This window comes from Anneissia japonica, unplaced genomic scaffold (assembly GCF_011630105.1).
Source record: "Anneissia japonica isolate Jap-2015-1 unplaced genomic scaffold, ASM1163010v1 scaffold287986_len575832_cov185, whole genome shotgun sequence".
Taxonomy (NCBI): domain Eukaryota; kingdom Metazoa; phylum Echinodermata; class Crinoidea; order Comatulida; family Comatulidae; genus Anneissia; species Anneissia japonica.
Genome location: NW_022692348.1, coordinates 339,590 through 357,982, shown reverse-complemented (window position 1 = coordinate 357,982; position 18,393 = coordinate 339,590). Strand labels below are relative to the sequence as shown.

At 32.3% G+C, this 18,393-nt stretch overlaps 1 protein-coding gene across 1 annotated transcript in view; it reads right to left on the bottom strand.

Moving 5' to 3' along the window:
• LOC117100283 (neuronal cell adhesion molecule-like) overlaps nt 1-18,393 on the bottom strand; it is a 48,120-nt gene that overhangs the window by 21,367 nt on the left and 8,360 nt on the right. The window contains exon 2 of the mRNA XM_033239934.1: nt 11,348-11,406. The gene's annotated coding sequence lies outside the window, so the exon portion shown is untranslated. The remainder of the gene's footprint in view (nt 1-11,347; nt 11,407-18,393) is intronic.

Genomic DNA, 18,393 nt, shown 5'->3' with positions numbered 1-18,393 from the left:
GGCCAGTGATTCGATCATCATATTGTTGGTATCCGGATCGGGATTTTCTCGCATGGACGCACGGCAGCTAACGGTTAGCAGGATCCGGATCCTGCTAACCATTAGCTGCCGTGTGAGAACGTAGCCAGATAATCACAATTATTATCACCATCATTACAACTATTTTGATACTTTTGTTTTGCTCGAATCAGCATCAACACTTTTTTAATCAGATTCCAAAATATGTATTCAATATCATGTTAATGCCATTGATACCCATTGTGAAATTTGTCACAGGCATTCTGTTAAGTGATGTTTTTTTTTGACTACCTTCATCTTTAACAAAAACCTCAGCATTGTATACCAAGTTTGAATTAATTGGTCTAAGTTCTCTAGTTAACCAAAGGGCGTGAAATCGACACCTCTGAATCTGTCCAAGCAGACTCGAGGCGCACGCGATTATATCAATGGTTACAGACACCAAGAATTGTCCTGCTGTATCAGTTTCCTTTGACGGCACGTGTGAATAATCAACACAAGTCAGGCGTGTAAAAACACGCAGATCAAAATAGCCAAGGGTTAGCTTGTATAATATAGGAATCTCTTACAGTTGAACAAAGCAGCTTATGGGTATAGTCAGTTAGATAAACACACTTCAGAAAGGGGTTGTCTTTTAATGAGCACAAAAGCTTAAATGGTTGATAATACTGTTGATTGCTTAAGAATTATTTTGTAACAAAATATTTGAATCAATAATAAAATCTATAGAATTAAGAAATGTATTTATTTATATACAAAATATATGCAGCATATTATTATTAAGATTTTAGTTGTGTTCAATATAATAATGATAATTATGATAGTGAGAGGAGGCCCTGCCTAACAGGAGGTGGAATATAAAGTAATGTGAATATTTTCCTTCAGTATCACGACCTTTTGTTTTCCTTCACTTACCCCTCCTCATACAATGTAGTCGTCGCCATCATTTTTGTCACTTTCAAATATGCTTGTCGCTACACGTGAATGAGGGTTTCTACAACCTGGTTCAATTTGGTTTTATTTTGGGCAGGATTGTTTTTGAAAAATGATGTCTATTTAACATATTTTGCTTTCCAGGCTAATTTGGGCCTTCCTTTCATCATAGAGTATTTAAATTTCAATGCAGGCTAATCCGTATAAATACTATATTACTGTGCATATGATTCTGTAATAGTTTTGATTTTTAAATGATTAAATTAAATGTTATATTCATTAGAGGTATGTAGATTATATAAATACTATACTTATGAATAGTAGGCAATAGTTGGAGAAACATGCCTACTGTATTTGGTGATAGTATTTGATGCTGCTTTTTTTTTTTTTACTCTGAGGGTAGTATATCATAAATGTATACTTTTTCTTCTTCATTCATATTGTATGCTAATTAAAGCATCGTAATTCTTTAAACTGTACTGTATGGCATAATAAAAATCCATTATATCAAATTGTACATCAAAATCTCCATTGTAGCATCAGACTAGTTATAGCATGCAGTTTAGCCCTTGGACACAGACTGTTCGATGATCGCGTATTGATCAATCATTAGCCAAATAAAAAAAATTACTGGTTTTTCGTCCCCTCGCGCATCCATTTTTTCTGCCTCACAAATTTTTTTTAAATTTCCTTTATTTTTCAAAAATTGTTGACTCGTATTAGTAAAATTCCTCTCTCAATCGTTCGTGGTTGGGGATACATATGGTATGAATCATGTCTAGTGCTTCTTTTATTTGCTTTCAATGTGTCTACTTGGTAAAGTGAGAAGAGAGTAGCTGTTTCCCATAGACCATCTCGGATTTGCCATTTCAGAGTAAAACAAAAAAATGCCCTCATTCTCCATTACGTTTCAAAATATTAGGACAAGAAACTACTTTTTTTCTTACTTGGCCTTACTAGTGCCGTTGGAGAGTGATGACAATTTTGTTATCAGATTCTAAATACAAACCAACCTAGAACAAACCACCACATCAGTGAAGTAAGGATATATTATAAGAAGATGAAAACCATTACTTTAACATGTTTTATGTCTCTATAGAGAGTTGCAATTTATAATCACGACAATAACGACGATGGGCATCATTATGTAAATTAGTAGGATGATGTATAATGCCACTATGTAGAGTAAAGTTGACAATGATATCCAGTAAAAACATTAAAACAACACATGAAAAACAAATCGCCAAAAAAACCAGATGCTGTCAAAATGACACTGTGCTTAACTGGATTAATGGTCATATTATTAAAATGTCCTGTGAAACATATTTCGTTTTCATTTTTTCATTTCATTTCTTTAGGCACAAGCACCAAGGATATGCCAATCAGTATCCTACGTGGCACATCTATTAAACGAAAGCGGACTGAATGGACCAGTACACCGGGTAACCCCCTACTCTTCTCGAAGGATGTACTGGGTTCTTTAAAATGCACAAGAGCCAAATGCATACACTGGGCCTACACTTTACAGTCCTTATAGACTCCACCACCAGAACCATTGGCGAGTGAGCCGTTTGAACCAGCACCAATATTATAGCTAAAAGTTAGGGTACCCCTGACTTAACTGCTCGGCCAATCAACTTGCCATAAACAGTAGTTTATCAACCAATCAACTCGCAAAGTACAGTAGTTTATTAGAAGCTGAATTTTTTGGATGTTAGTAAAGTTTTTATTATTTATTTGTCTCACATTCAAATACAAATAACATATAATATACAGAAGCAGATGTTGGTGGTTGAAATGCGTGCCTGCTAATTCTAGGGACCTGGGTTCAAGTCCTATAATAACATCTCCACTCTCTCAGCCTTGTAATGATACAGTAAAAGAAGCAAACTACAGTAATGATTGAAAGAACAATTTCCATTGAGTCCGTGAACAAAATTACTTTATTGTTACTGCACTGTGTAACCTGCTCTCAGAAAAACGCATAAAAAATCTATTACAAAAAAATGGATGAAAACAAACGTTAAGTGTTTAGTGCCAAACTTATTGTTTTTGTACGTTGATGTGAACTACCTTTGAACTGCATTTAAGCTGTGTTGAAAACAAGAAAAACAGGGGACAATGCAATACCAAGTGAACAAGTACATTACCAGAAAATCTATTCTGCGAATTAAATTGGTATATCGATGATAAGATGCCATTACTGTCACGGCCTGACGTAGAGGATTAGAATACTACAGGTCAGGTAAGGCCTCAGTATGTTTGGCGTAAGTACTTAAGTAGGTCATCACCTTTGAAATGACCATTTTGGCCTACTTATGATAGCTGGTTCATTAGCAAGACAAGGGATAGTGTACACAACCCATGTATTAAAATCACTACTTCATTTATTATCTTAAAAGCGCAATGAAAACATGTAGGACTTAGCAGTATGAAGATAAACAACACTTTAATTAATGCAACCAATAATAATAATAATAATAATAATAATAACAATAAAGTTGCGCTTGCTTCTGTGCACTTCACATCATAAAAAGAATAAATAAATAAAATATTTAAACAAATACAGAAAAAAAAAAGAAATATAAAGATAAAAAACGAAAAAAGGCCCAACAAAATGAAAATGCAGAATCTCTGAGTTCAGTCATTGTGGTCTTTTGAAATAAGATACATAAACAGAGGGTTGACACTCATTCACATCACACCTTTAAAAAATTAAAATGTGCTATATTTTGTATCTTGGTTGACCAATTGAAACAACACTTGTTCATACTATTTTCAATGATGTGGCATTTATAATAAACTCCATATTAAATTTACAGCTTAAAAGTAGGCCTGCATCATCAAAGAGTCAAGATGTTTACATTTATTGTATTTTAACTGTAAGAAATATGACAGGTTACTTGGATAATGACAATCAAAAGTACACATAGAAATCATTAAAGGATAGTCACACATAAATCAGGATCATCCATCATGAAATGCTAGAACACAATAAAATGCAATTTCATTGCATCTTTGGACCTAAAAAGGTCAGTGATCATGTTCTAATGTCAAGCTCAATTTAAATGGCCTCATATTTATCCAACTAATACTTTGAAAAATTAAACTTTCTGAACTTTTAATCACTATAATTAAATGAACAATATCATTATCATATATATCATAAAGATTTGTTTAATGCTGCATAAGATAATATAACAAAAGTATTACAGCTTCTCTGTACTAAATTATACACTATTGCTACATTGTTGTTCTAATTACTCATTTTACCATTTAGCGACAGTACGCTGGCTTTGGATGGCAAGCCTCATGTTAGACTTATGCAGCGCTTCATTCCCACAAAGCCTCTTAGCTATTCACATTATTATCCCCGGTTACTGGATCACGCACTTATGTAACACATACTTAGTTCCCTGGGGAGAATTCCATAATGTTGCATCTGTAATGAGCGCATTTTGTGATTACACCTACTAGGTACACACTAGCACTTCTTGGTTCTGGGTACAAGTATAGGTAAAGTGCCTTTCATACAGTACAAACGAAAATGTACAGCGAGGGATTGAACCTCAATGTTCAGAAGCAGAACTGCCATCTCATGGATTTAGTTATTGTGGGTAGGGTCACCCAGCCTTGAATTTTTCAACCCAGTCTTAAGCTAATTTCATGGCCCTCCACCAACCTCCACTTTTCCATCCTTAAAATCCACTCTTATTATTTAGAGTTTACTCATATTATCACTCGCCCTTAAAGTGTCTGTTACTCACCGTTAGTTTTCTACAGAAACTTCATTACAAATATTAATTTAAATAAATAAAATTGAGAAATTGAACCAATGCAAATAGCTAATACTTTTATAATAATAAAACGAAAAAACTAAAAAAACCTTTTCTTTTATTGACATTAATTACTTTCGTTAATCCGCATTAATGGTTTGCATTAAAATGAGTTTTAAAAAAAGGGGGAAAAAAACACAAAAAAAACAGAGAATAATTCCCATGATGATGACAACCATATATTTTGTGATTGACGCAGCGTTTAAAGAGCGAAATCTGCAAATGTCATCATTATTACTGCAATGATGTAGCGCTGTTTCTTGGCTTACATCTTTAAGTGCATATGACGCCATTCTCGCGACATTCTTTGGTAATTCCAGTCTGCTAATTACCTTAGAGAATGTGAAATTTCATCATTATGCATAAATTCTCTAGTCAACTTTGAAAATTTACATTTATAGCATTTCTTAACTGCTTGGATGTGAACTTCTTGATACACATGCCTTACCAGGCTGAATACAAATAGCTTAAAGAAAAAAAACAAGATGCAAAATTTATCAAGCAAACTACAACAATTTTATAGTCTGGACAGGACACTATGTACAATAATGCATTATTATTGTAGGCACTGTGGTGGAATCAATCCTAGTACAAACACCTCTCATTGGAACTACATGCTAAAATCAACCATTAAGGCTATACAAAGTAAACAACAAAGCCAACACCTTCCTTCACAATATCTAAACCAATCTTCAGCATTTAACTACCAATAAACCACAAAGAATAATGCAGCGAACGTTGTAACAGAAACTCCCAAATTAGCATAAAACACAAAGAGATGTTTTAATTTGGAGGTTGTTAGGGTGGATTTTGGCATGTGCCATTGAATACATATGTGGTAAATTTACTGACGTCAATATTCCATGCATGATCAATTCGGCTACGCTGCCTATCATGCTCTACACGTACACTATTTATGTTGGTCCACAAAGTACATACCAGAACATGCAAGAAACTATTCTCGCTGTTATAGCATACAAAATTGCAAATATCTTTTTTCTTATACAATTTATCACCTTAATTGGCAAATAGCAGCAACAAGCGAAATACAGTTAATATCAGTCAGATGAAGAAGTTCACTATATGAACAAAAGCCCATATTTTTTCATTAAAGTTAGTTTTTCTGTAAAAGTGCCAACTGCCTCATCTATATTGCTATACAACTTATTAAGCATGTTCAGGCATTTGTGATTCATATCAAAGATAAATCTTTATTTAGAACTAGAAGGCAAGTTACAAGTAAAGTGACTTCTACTAAAGCTATTCATCAAGACAATGATCAGATATCTACATACAAACTAAGAATAAGATTTATGTCGTACATCCAATTCAGACCTGTCTAGTGAAATGATTTTAACTCTAGGTAAGCCCAGAGCTATGTTGACACATTCTACATCACAATCTGTGGGATGGACATTATTAGGATAATTGATCAATCTATTTTATTATTAATTCCTTTTTTTAGGATGGTTCTTATAGCAAAATCCAAGAGGTTCTCAAAACATTTACAAGAAAAAACCTAATCTTAATCTGATGAAATAAATTCTGAATAATTTATGAAAATAAGCAGACAATATGATAGACGATGCTTTCAGTACTACTCATAATATCATTACCTTGGCAACACTTCAAACACATTATAATATATTTGATAACCATGGTAACATGCAAGTGCAAGAAAAGCTGTACAGACAATTACTGGTTGTATTTTACAAATAAATGGAAAGAATAGGATCAACAATTTTGTAGTTAATATGAACTATTCATGTTCAACAGTAGTGGTATCAAAATAGGCATAATTAGGCGAGACTTTTTTGATACCTTGTTACGCGAACTTTTTTTAAAGATAGTCTGAGGAAGGTGGAAAAAAAAATTAAAATCAAATTTTGTTTTCTTATTTAGCAAATGGTTTTGCCAAAAACATCCAGATAGAAGAGAAAATAAATTAAAATTTTATTGGTGAATGCAAACAGTGTAGTAATGGGATGGTTAAATGCTTTAAATTTATAATAACAGGAAGAAATATACATATCTTATTTTTGGAGATTTCAAGGCAACAGCAGATATAATAAAAATAAATAAAACTTCTATTGTTTTTTTCATAAATTTCCATTTTTTGTGGCGTTGGGTTTGCTAATTAATAAAAAATAAAATTTTATTTTTATTCAAAACCATTATTATAAAAAAAAGTCTCCCCATTTTTTTCCCCAACATTATTTATAAGAGTGTAACCCTTGCAGCTGAACCTGAAGGCCTTAGATTAGAGCTATTGACTAGTACTTTCCTGCTAAAGTGGTTCATATACTACAGACACAGGTTTTGATTCTTACTCTAGAGACAATGTAAATTATCATAAAACAGTTTACATTTGCTATGAATTGGATAAAAGAAAATTCATTTCTTTTTGTATTGAAAAATATTTTGTTCAGATGAACCCTTCAAAATTTATGACATATTTATTTGCAAGGAAAATCTGATAGACAGTCCTAAATAACGCTGGCTGTTATCTTTGCATGTTGAACACTGTTGGAGATCGAAATGTGAAACCGATTTCTTTTGTTAACTTGCAGAGCCATCTTGACATTCTGGTAAAATTTCTTGCTAAATGATGTTATTGGAGGTTGCAGGGTCAGCGAAAACCCTTGTTTTGTTGAAATGCTAAATATAAAATATTATAACTAGCTTCAAATTTATGTGCCCGAGTATCTTACTGTAATTAAAATGGGAGGGGGAGGAAAAGAATATTGATAACTATTATGCTTAGGGAAGTGAAATAAAATCAATTTGCTTAGATAGTACAACAAATATTAACATAATAAAATATTTTTATTGACATGTTCCTAATAATAATAAAGGGAAATTTATACAGCACATTGTGCTATTAGAGCAACTTAATATTAATTTCAATAATTTTATGTTTATCTCAACAGTGCAGTACTGTATGTTATAGAAGAGCTGACTGTATGTCAACATAACATTATTATAAGTTGTACTGATTGTTTTTTTCAAAAATAAACCAATGAGTTATTTCTTAGGATTGACCAGGTCGGTCAATTCAGGTCACACTTAAAAAAACAAATCGTTGGGAGTCCTTACAAGAGACTTCAGCACTTCAGGAAAATGCCATGGATTTTATCCAAGAATACTGATTACACGTAGGAAGTAAACAAGTCTTTAATTATTAAAAACAGCAACTGATTTGTTTTGAAAGAAAATTAGAAGACTAAATCCTCATCTTAGATCAATGGCTTTTGTTTCTCTCATGTTTTATTCAAATGAATTCATTTATGCAGGATTTTCTGGGTGCTTAAACCTCTGCACTACGCTACAGAAGTTTCACAAGATAAATTTGTGATTTGTCCATATAAGGACATGATGTCATTAATCCTATCAGGCGCGCATCCAGAATTTTCAAACGGGGGAGGGGGGCACAGCATTTTCGGAATAGATAAGTAAGAGTACACTTCATTAATATGCATTGAAATTTTTCAACTTTAGTGGCAAACGGAGACGGAGAGCAACCCCCTACTGGATCCACGTCTGCCTATAATACGGTATCCACAAATTTTTCTCCCTCCAATTATTGGACCACCTCCAATAAAAGATCTCTAAAAATGTCTATTATTTTATTATTTTAATTAGAGACCAAAGCTGTAAACAATCATGGGAATCCCGGACCAGAAGTGGTCTTTACTTGGAGGGAGACCTTCATATATTCATAATAGAAAGCTTGAAAATTATGTTTTTCCCTATACTACAAAATATAACTAGGTCAGAAAATACTTATAGTATTTCTTTTTACCTGCCTATCATAAACCATTTAAACAATAAATCACTATGAACAGAGTTTAACAAATTCTTTACAAAATGCTAACATATTTGTTGCTAATTTCAGCAACAAATTACAGCATTTAAAACATCTGGGTCCAAGGGATCCTCTACAGGTATTTGACAGGTAAATTTTAATAATTAATAACAATATGAAGGTACAATTCAGTATTTTAATTATTTTTTTTCGACAAACATTAAATTTTAAATAATCATAACTTATGATGAGTTCTAATTCCAAAGTCATTGGTTCCCAAATGTTGAAAATGTTCAAGATTTTTATTTCATTATTATATAACAAAATTTAAATCAATCAAAAATTTTAATTTCTAAGACAGAAATATTATTTTATGTTCTGTGTTAGAATTTTCCTTTTTCTTTACACTTGTGATGATACTGGTATAATTGGCTTTAGCTGTACAGTGAATTAAACAAATATTATTATTTTAGTGTAGGAAAACAGGATGACCTATAGAATGTAACACAGTGGGTAAAAGTAGTGAATACAGTATGTGTAATCTAAATATAGCGCGATTCTTTTGATACCTTGTTTTGCAAACTTACGCACGTCGTCGTGTTGCGTTCATCATATAATCGCATCTGCCAACGACCGTCGTGCGCAGGGAGTGCCTGGCTTAGCAAACAAACAGGTGCGTTAACCCGATACGCATTCTAACCATCATATATTGCAGATTTCCTACACATTAATTTTGATGAATGTTCAGCGTACAAGGATGACAGAAATTTATCGCAATGCAAACACATGTATCAAACTATCTTTCGATGGCTATAATAAAAGATCGGTACACGTGTGTTGCTTTAATCCCTGCTGAGGTAGATTTAATTCCACACATAAAGCATTTACAAATGACACATCTACTTACTACTAGATACTGTCAGTGTAATGGTGTAATGCTGCCAGCTTTGGAGTTTTCCACACAGTCTAAAGCTAATTTCATGGCCCTCTACTCACCCTTATTAATCCACTTTTCCATCCTTAAAATCCAATCTTATTATTCAGAATTTATTAATGTTATTACCTACCTACCCGTAAAAATACCTTGCCCATCTTAATTTTTCTACAGCTGCAACTGTGAATTTATGACTAGTAGTAAAGTCACTCTCTAATAGGAGTATGTACAATACTTGTACAGTAGTGCTCATCTACATAATATTGTACGCTTGTTTAGGTATAGATAAGTAGTGTTTAGAGGGTTACAGCTGTCCCACTTCCAGATTTGCACTTACGAGGCGCTGTCCATCAAAATATTTGGAATAGCTATAGTAAAGCCCATGAGTGAGCATTTAATTTTAACTAAAATCAAGTATATATATGGTCATAGTAGGAAAGTTAGGATAGCTACACTTGTACATGTTTTCTTGTTCCTGTTTGTCATTACATCAAAAGGCATGATGTTCACAGAAATATGGCATTTAATGAAATTCTATATGAAAAAATTAGAAATGTTTCTCATAATTTCTTACTAAAACGAAAAATACATAATTAATCCCCATTAATTTATGAATAAATTTAATTCCTAGAAATTATGAAATAAAGTTAAATCCAATCCAATAATTAAATTACAATATGAAAAATATGATAAACTCATTTGTCCAATATAACAACTAAGAACTGATGTCTTTTAAAGATGAACAAGATTATGAATAATGGAATAATCATTTGAATAGGTAATGAGCTTATTTGCATAATTTGATTAGCTGTGCTTATTAGAAGAATATTGCTTCAAGAAGGTCAGTCTTGTACAGTATCTAGAGCTTATAAAATACAAGTAAACAAGTATATTGAAAGTAAAGTCTTGTTATAATGAATCCAATGAATTGAATAAAAGCCCATTATAAATGTGTGCTAATTAAGTGAAAGATGGTTAGAAGGTCAAGTAAAAAAGAAGACAAGACAACACTAGAATTTTAATCACAAAGCTATTATCATTCATGCAGTGGCAGACCCCCATCTGTGAAGAAACGTAACAAAATACTACTGGGTCTTGGGGAAAACCATTGAGTTTTGAAGAACTTAAAGCTCATTTCCGGCCATCTAGAAATCAAAATTTTCCCAGGGGACCTTCAGGCCATGCTTTCTTTTTTAGGGTTTTTTGGAAACATTTTGAACCCCTCTTTCAAAGCTCTGGTGCTTTGTGGTTCCATATTTTCTGTTCTCCTTACGGCACGAAATCAGCTAGACGATAACATGCAAACGTTAACAATCAATAATGAATAATTGAAATATAGGAATAGGTTCAATTCAACGTTAAATATGAATCTTCAAAAATACTGCAACCCAAATATCGCTTAAAGAAAACTATAAGGGTTAAACGATCGCCATATAAAATCACCAAGCACATGACATACATCTGACCCACGACACGAATTACTGGCTCACAATTGACCTTTCCGCTAAGCCCCGCCCCTTGGATACTGTTGCTAAGGTCCCACAAGACAACAGTGTTAAAACATACGAGAACACATGCTCTTGTGGGACAACACATTCCTAGCGCTGTTCTGATTGGTCAGTTGTTAAGTTTGATTGATACTCTTGGAAAGGTCTATTGTGGAACATGCAACGTCTAATGATGAATGGTGTGCAAATTATGATAATAATGTAGGATTCAATGTTATGCTGCACCAAATTTGTAGTTACCATAGCAGTATGGAACAAGTAAATGTGCTTTAAAAATCCAGCAAATATAGATGAATATTGTTACATGACATACCTTTTTGAAAGCCCAAACTTATCACTCTTCTTGTTAAATTGTATTCCAAGTCTTAAAAACTGTAAGAAAAGTAAAAAGAATGACAATAAACATTTCTTGGTTAATCATAAGTTTAAACATATTTTTTACACTATATCAAGGTTCTTGCATTATATGGTAGTGTAAATATTTATAGAAAATTATAACATCTAAATGTAAAGGCAATTGTTGGCACTGCTCCAATTAAAAAAAAAAAAAAAGGAATTTCTAACCCTTTCAAAAGCTCTGCACACTATCAGAAAGTAATAACCAAAGTGAAACTCTAATACTTTATATTCTTAATTATGATATTACTATTACTTCATACACAATCGTCATTTCTAAAGTTATATTTAACTACTATTACTGAGGGGGATGGCAGAATTCTAGCGTGCAAGCAGAAAGCTTCAGATACCAAGGTAGAAAGAGTTCAGGTCCCCGAATACATTTTGAACATTAACCACTTCATATGTCTAATCCAACCACTTGATAAATCTTAAACACTTTAAAATTTGTAAACTTTCATCATTTTTTTTTAATGTTTAAACTTCCTTATTTTTAAATGTTCTTAAACTTTTAAATTGAATTCTTACACGTCATTGCAATCTTTATTAGCATCCATTTTTACTTCTTTTTGTTCGTCATTGCCGTTCTTTTATCTTCCTGATTTTTTACTTCTGTGTTTTGTATTCTCTTCTTTAATTTAAGGATCCCAACGGAAATACGGTATCTTTTTAACCTTTCTTGGGTCATGCCTAGAATCATGCATTCCCTGTCATTTGCTTTGTATTTTTGTAGGTACTGATACTGAATAAAATCAATCAATCAATCATCAATCAATCAATATATTAATACATGTCATGCAATATACAGCCTATACAAATCCTTCATAAAATATTATAGCTCGGTAATTAATTGATGTGAAAAGTACCAGTACAAATGATATCAGATTCTGATAGCCATAAACAAAAGGTGATCCAAGCAGAGTAGTGCAGCTTAGGAAGTGGAGTTTTATTTGGTTGTGCAAATCTTTACATATTTCACCAGGACTGAACCTCAGCCTTTTAATTGGAAGATGGGCACTTGGACAATCAAACCATAGTGCAGAGACAAAACATAGCACTCAGGATTTGGGCTTTCAATTGAGAGGTTCTGAGGACATTAGTGTCCTTAGGAAAGGGTAAACTATTCTATATTGCTTCTGTCCAGTCCAATGATGTCTCAGGACATTTAGCCATTTAAAAATCTGTGTATAAAATATGCAGAAAGGAGTAAAAACAACTATTATTTTGAAGACTTAATTATCTAGTATGTTACAAATGAACCACATATTTACTACTTGCCTATATAAAATGAAAATATATTGCTCATAAATGCTAATATTCTATTATTTCAAGTCACAAAATACAGAGAACTCCTTGGTTCAACAACGGAGAGATAGATTTTATTCCATCTGAGATGTGCAGAACTTGTCTAAAGACTCATTAGCATAAACAATAGTGCACCAACCCTAGAACCAGGCCAGAAGGTCCAGATCGGCAAGCTTCCTATCCTGGTACAGTTAAAAGTCATTGCTACACCCACAAGGTAAATGTGGTAATCTAGATACCAGATAACTGGAGGAATTACATGCAAGCTAGCTTCAACTTCAACACACAAGGGACCAACATTTGAAAATTTAAATGTATTTTCCAGAAGACTACACTAATAGTAACTTATATATCAGTCCTCTAACTGTAAACAAAAAAGCAAAGATGAAATTAAACTAGGGATTCAACGGTCCCTGTGGTACACGCTGCACACGCAGCTTCCAGCACCAGTTTAGTCAACAGGAATTCATAACTGTGCAAGGACACGAATAATTATTTAAAACGTATTATATTCACATCGCTTAACAGAATATCTTAGCATATTCTCTGTGTTTGAATCCTCGTTATTGACAAATGAAATACTAGTAATAGGTGGGTTGAATAATATGCATGTTTAGGCTGCAGTAACCAATTACTTACTGTTCACGGGGAAATCAACCAAAAGTGTAAACTTAGAAGAATTTGACTTAAAATGTTGAACACTTCAACAAGGATGAAAAAGATGGAAATAAGGCATCCCCAGTAACACTGAGTGGAGGCTTTGGGTTGGGAATTTCCGGAATTCCTTCCCCTTTCCCGGTCTCTTAAGCCCGTACACTTATAAGTATATAATAATAATACTTTACCATTAATAATGCTCTTTACCCACAGTGCTTACAAAGTACAACTATGGAAAAACATGAGTTTTAAGAAGAGATTTGAATTGAGAAAGAGCTGGAGCATAACAGATGACAGTGGGAAGTTTGTTTAGAGAAAAGGTGAAAATGCATAAAAGCCTTTGGGGACAGATGTTAAGTTTGTTTTTGGTGAATATAGAATGAAATGATCAAGTTCAGAACAAAACAGAGTATGGTTACTCCTATGTTTCTCTCTTAGTACAAATTGATATCAGTTGTTTTATGCGTCAAAATTTATAAAAATGGCAGGAGTGAAGACATACAGTAAGTAAATTCAAACATAAACCTGCCTACTATAGACATATTCCTGAAGAAGTGAAATAAATCACTGTTGAGTATGGAACCTTCCACAAAAAAAGACAAAAAAATAACTCCATTCTAGGAAGTTATCCTTTTAAGAATGTAATGAAGTTTTAGTATTACATTTATTATCTAATTACATTAAAATTTAGTATTGAAGGCTACACAAAATAGGGATACATAAATGATTATAATAAAATGAGAATTAATGTCTTAAATATATGGGCTAAACTACTAGTACAGATATAGTATACATCAGTATGTAAAGATTCACATGGTAATGGTAATACAGTATATTTATAATTATGCTAATTAGATAAAAATTAGTATCAATAAATTCCCTCATAAGCATCCATCATGATATCTCAATGGTAGTTATGGAAACTCATAACCATGGAGATATCATCAAAGAAAACAGAGTCCGATACATTATATAATAAAATATTTTTATCTGGTTTCAATAATATATAGAAAATCCTATATGAAATACTTATGCTCAAAGATCGCTGACAATAGCAAAAAGAAAATACTGTACTTTGATGACTGTCAAAACTTATATGAGACAAATGGAAAATGAAAGTAATGTCAAACAAAAACAACCAACAGGGCCATAAAATTATATGTTTATTCTCAACAATCATCTGAGATAGGTATATCTGTTTATTTTTACAAACTTCTTTATACAATATACTATTATTCCCACGGTACTTCATTAAGTAATACTTCCCATAGCCAACGCTGACCTGTCTGACCCTTGCCCACAATACGAATGTGTTGAAATTGCACTGCAGTTGCCTACGGCAGATATGCTGGTATGTATCACTAAACACTCTATAGGATAATCATTTTATACAAGACAATTACTGTATACCGTAATCAAAAGAAGGATTAAAGATATCTTCTGTTATTAAATCTCTAAAAACCTCAAAATTAATTTAAAACATTGAATATCAAATTATATTTATCTGTTCAGAGTATATTACTGTACAAGTTGCCTTAATCAGTCAAAAATTGTAAGTGGTCTCTTTTGAGGCCCTTGGTACAACGATTAGAACTTGAAATAAATAACGGCTCCAACTCTAGTACAGCAGAATAAAGTTGAACTTGCCCTAATCCAAATATCGAAAAATAATTGTTTGACAGATAAAATTTGACTTACAGATCGTTAATTAATGGAAGACACAACTATTTTTGATTTTGGGTTAGTAGTGCTTGGAAAAAAACTTTTTGTTGGCATAAAATAGTACAGAAATAACAGGTCAAAATAAGCGCATCGTGAGAAAACAGTACAGTAGAATAAAGTTGAACTTGCCTAATCCAAATTGGCATCGAAAAATAATTGTTTGACATATAAAATTTGACTTACAGATCGTTAATTAATGGAAAACACAACTATTTGGCATGTAAAATAAGATCAACTTAGAAATTATTCGAGTTAGGTAAAGTCGAATTAGGCAAGTTTAGCTGTATACAGCTTCAGCTTTTTTGCATTTATTAGCAAGTTTTTCCAGTCTTCACCCTTACTAACATAACTGCTGTAACTCAAATCGTGAATAATGGATCCAAAATATCGACAAGATATAATAAACAACACAAATTTTAAAACAATAAACAAAGATTTAATCAGCTAGAACATGTTTCAGCTGTTATCACACAGTCATAATCAGTGAACAAAAAGAACTAAAAACTTTAAAATATTAACTATAAAAATGAAACAGAAGCCTATAAGAATGATGTCTTAAAGGTACTTTTGGAAATATAATTACTCTGACATGATTATAAGAGATAGATCGACTGATCCACTTAATGTATATAAAAAAAAAAGATTAGCAGCATTAAATGCTAAATCACATTCATAACTAAGGCTTGAAATGTGTGTGTTTTTTTTTCAAACAACATCCACTAACAGTAAGCATTTTGGATTCTTCCTAGGCATAAAAAAAAACAAAAAAAAAACAGATTTTGGGTTAGTAGTGCTTGGAAAAAAACTTTTTTGTTGGCCTAAAATAGTACAGAAATAAAAGGTCAAAATAAGCTCATCGTGAGAAAACATAATAAATTATAAGCAAATACTAAAATATAATTAATATAATTAAGTTTTATTAAGCAACAACTAAAGATTAACGTCAACAAGATTATGGAGCTATGTAAACTAATTGCAACGAGATTCTGCAGTCAGATATCAGTAGCTAAAACATTCAGTAGCCCTAAGCCTATATTATTTCAAGTAAAAATAATAAAAAAATATACATTGCAATACATGTTTTTATGTGCCATATTATAGATTCATAAGAATGTTTGACTTTATTTGTGATTTAGTTATGGTTTTACTACATTACCATTCATTTCATATACTTCAGTGCATCAAAATAATAGGTTGAAAAGGAGAAACATTGTAGTAATTTTCATTTAACAGAAATTTAAGGAAAACAAGTTAACATGAAAAATAGCGGCCCACCGACCCACACTCTCCAAAATTGACCTTGGCTGCATTCTCTCTCAGTGATACCTTCAAGGATCACCTTACCCACTGTACTATCAAACTACTCATGGTGAAAGTGCAAATGATTGAAAATGATCCAGATACCAATAAAAGACCAACATACATTGAGATTACTATTTTAAATATTTGTAGTAATTCTTCAAATAATTTCTTCAACACAGATAAAAGAAAATGTTTAACAGACTAATTTCCTAATAAACTGGTTCGCTGTAAACACTTAATTAATCAATCATATAATTGTCCAACGTTTGTCATTTTTTTTCTATATATCCTCGAATGAACTGCCTTTCATTGAAAGTGTACATCATGCATAATTAAGCACTTTTATGGAAATCAATAAGCAGCAGAAGCAACATGAATAAATTATTATTAACATTATAAAATAAGTGATTACACATGTGAATCTCATGTGCTTCTAATGATGCCTGAAGAAGCGATGTTATTAGTCTACATTTGGTTGGTTGATAATAAAGGTAAAGGTAGGAAATTAACCCATAACTTGCAGCGTCATTGTGCTGAATTGCGTATGTGCATGGTCTTTGACTACCTAGCAGCCAGAAAAAGGTGCTTCATGTTATCTATGTTCACATCATTCCACAACAGGGCTGAAATGAACCATATCATAGGGGTAATCCCTATTTTTCTGAAAGATGCAATGGGTTCTTTAAAGTGCAAACGAGCCGGATTTATACACTGGACCTCATTTTTAAGTGTTTATCCGAGAAGACTTAGTTTTACCAACCGAATGTTAATGCTGGAGTTACCGGTGCCCCTGCCTTACCACTCGGCCACTCGACTCGCCCAATAATGACTTAATATTAATTTGAAAATTGAGAAAAAAACGTATAACACCATCGAAATACGTTTTTCTCAAATACTTATTATCATCTTTATTCAACACCAGTGGCCGTGTAAATCCATACCAAAGTCACTTTAATATTAATTTTAATTTCATATTAATATTTATTTAAAAAAACTAAAATTGTACAACAGAAGCTGAAACTATTTTATTACAGCCAGGTTTTTTTTTCTCATCTAAAATGTGTTTGTTGAAAACCTTAGGAAAGGTCAATAAGAGACGATGTTTAAAAACTGGGAGGAATAGTGGTTTAGAGATAGAACTTTAAAATAGTTGTAACTCATTATATCATACTGTAACTGATCATAATAAAATTGCATTGAAATGAATTGCACTATTCTCCAACATACTCTAATCAACAACCAATACAAAATTAAAAGTAATAATAATAATAATAATAATGCAGTATACATTAGCATAAATAAAAGTGACCACACCTTAATTAAGTGTAGCTTAAACAATAAGTTATAATACTGTACTAACATTATGCTAATGCCAGATAATAAAAAACCTTTTAAAGTTATGATTATCCATGACTACCATTTTGCAAAGATAGCGTATTTAATTCTATTTTAAAGCCATCCATTTCCATTAATTACAATACCTATTATGAATACGGACTAACTAGTTAGCCATAAAAAAAAGCGACAAATTTGATTTGTTTTGCAGATGGATGTGGGAAGCGTAAACAGCTCAATTAATATGCAGAAGAAAAAAGTATGTAAAACAGCACTAGAAACTGCAAGTGTAATAATCTCTTATATCTCAAGGGAATGAAAATTACTGTAGTCTGTAAGTCAGCACGTAACATTACAGTGAAGTTACTAAGCGCTGTTCACACTTTTAAGTCTGTGACAATCACACCTGTGAGTTGCCCATATATGGGTATGACATATAACATCATCATATCACACTATCAGTCTATGGGTGAGATGTGACATCATCATGTCCTTGTATGGCCTTGTCATGGCCAAATCATACATTTGTCATAGACAATTTGATGGACATTGTGCAAGTAAACAAAACGCTGCAACCTATGCATAACCGAAAAACTTCACATAATATATTCAGACAAACAGTCAATACTAAACAAAAGAACC